Genomic DNA, 2,435 nt, shown 5'->3' with positions numbered 1-2,435 from the left:
AAGTTTCCATGGAGTAGTATAAATTTGGTTGGTGATTTCATTTGTGAGTAAGTTGTGAAAGGTGTGAGTAAGTGAAGTGTGAAGTAGAGAAGAAGTAAGAAGTGAAGAAGAGTTAGAAGTAGAAGTTGTGAAGAAGTAAGAGTGTGAGTTGAGTCCATAATATTGTAATTGTTTCTTTGTATTAATAAAAGTGTTCTTTGTTAAGTTTCCCGGTTCAGCCTTAGTTCGTGTTTGAGTTCTTAGCGCACTTGTGTTATTTTTATTATATGGTTGGCTCTGCCGCCTAAGTGATATATGATCGGTTATACTGCCTGAATGATATATGGTCGACACTGTCGCCTAAATATTATTGTGCACTAAGGATTTATAAAATTAAAGGCTAACCAACGTCAAAGTGTTGGTCTAGTGAGTGAGTATAACCTAGGTCCTCTATAGTGGGTGTGTTGGGCTCGTCGAAGCTTCCAATAATTGGTATCAGAGCGGGTCGTTCGGGACCATTGCTAGTGGAGGCACTCATCGGTAAACGTTGGACGTTTACATCGACTTATTTTTACCAAGGCTCTAAGGGAGATTCTGTCGGAGCATAGTTAGGAACTGTGAAAGCTCATCGGTCAGGGACCAAGCTTATTGGACGTTGGACGTCATGATGGCAGACCTTGCAAGTACGAGCAGTGGAATCAAGAGTCTCAATAACCATAACTATGGTTATTGGCGGACTTGCATAGAATCCTACCTACAAGGACAGGATTTATGGGAAATAGTTGCTGGCAGTGACACAACACCTCCACCGAAAGAAAAAGCCGAAGCCTTGAGAAAATGGAACATCAAGGTCGGGAAGACTTTATTTATATTGAAGACTACAATCGAGGAGGATCTATTGGAGCACATCCGTGACGAGAAAACACCAAAGGCAGCTTGGGAAACTTTTGAAAAATTATTTTCAAAGAAAAATGAAGCACGCCTCCAGCTCTTGAAAAATGAACTCGTAGTTATCTCACAAGGAAGTCTATCTATTTCTCAGTATTTCACCAAGGTGAAATCTATTTGTCGTGAGATATCTCAACTTGCTCCTGAAGAGAAAGTGAGTGATGCAAGGATGAAGAGAATTATCATCCACGGCCTAAGATCCGAGTATAATGGATTTATAGCCGTTGTAAGAGGATGGCCTACTCAACCATCATTAATAGAGCTAGAGAATCAAGAGGCATTAGCCAAGCAAATGAGTGAAGTAAGCATAAAAGGCGAAGATGAGGCACTTTTCACTAATAAGAAGAATGCTACGTCTCGAAGACAAGACGTGACGAAAGAAAAGAAGACATATGGGTGGAAGGGTCACCCAAAATCAAAAGGCAACGCTTCAGGGGGAGCTCAACAAGGAAGAAGAGATCATCACCAACAATACGGGGAAATGATAAGAGAAAAAATGGTGAATGCTTCAATTGTGGCAAGAAGGGTCATTTTGCTCGAGATTGTAGATTCCTCAAAAGGCGAACTTTCGAAGGAAATGTGGCCGCCGCAAGAGATGAGAAGAAAGAGGTCACATTCGAAGCAACCATTAATGAGGAAACATGGGATGCAGAAGCTGGACTCTCTGTTGAAGCTGACATAGATGATCAAGCTCTTACAACAACTTTAAAGTCAAAAATAAACTACAAAGATGACTGGATCATCGATCCTGGGTGCTCAAATCATATGACCAACGATGGGACAAAGCTGCAAGAAATGGAGGATTACAAAGGAAAGAGAGTCGTGTTGACAGCCAACAATTCAAGGTTGTCTATTTCTCACATTGGAAAGACAATAATTCCAAATGAAGGCGACTCTCAAAAGCTCCAACTCGAGAAGGTGTATCTTGTTCCTGGCCTAAAGAAGAATTTACTATCAGTAGTACAATTGACAGCAGAAGGGAATTATGTGCTTTTTGGACCAGAAGATGTGTCCGTATTCAAGAGAGTGAAGGTGGTTGGCAATCCAATTATGCAAGGAAGAAGAATATAGTCGGTCTATGTATTATCTGCTGAAACAGCTTACGTGGATAAGACTCGAAAGAATGAGACGGCTGATCTATGGCATGAACGTCTTGGGCATGTGGGCTACAAAAAGTTAAAGGAGATGATGGTGAAACACATAGTAAATGGGCTTCCTCAAATTGATATCCGAACAGATACAATATGTGCTGGATGTCAATTTGGAAAAGCTCACCAATTGCCATTCAAGGAGTCACAACATCAGTCCAAGACACCTCTAGAGCTCGTACACTCAGACGTCTTTGGCCCAGTGAAACAAATATCACTTGGAGGAATGAAGTATATGGTGACATTCATTGATGACTTCTCAAGGTATGTGTGGGTTTACTTCATGAAGGAAAAGTCGGAGACTTTTCAGAAGTTTAAAGAGTTCAAGAAGAAGATAGAAAGTGAGCTCAATAATAAGAT

This window comes from Rutidosis leptorrhynchoides, chromosome 1 (genome assembly GCF_046630445.1).
Source record: "Rutidosis leptorrhynchoides isolate AG116_Rl617_1_P2 chromosome 1, CSIRO_AGI_Rlap_v1, whole genome shotgun sequence".
Classification (NCBI taxonomy): Eukaryota; Viridiplantae; Streptophyta; class Magnoliopsida; order Asterales; family Asteraceae; genus Rutidosis; species Rutidosis leptorrhynchoides.
Note: the sequence above shows the minus strand (reverse complement) of the source record.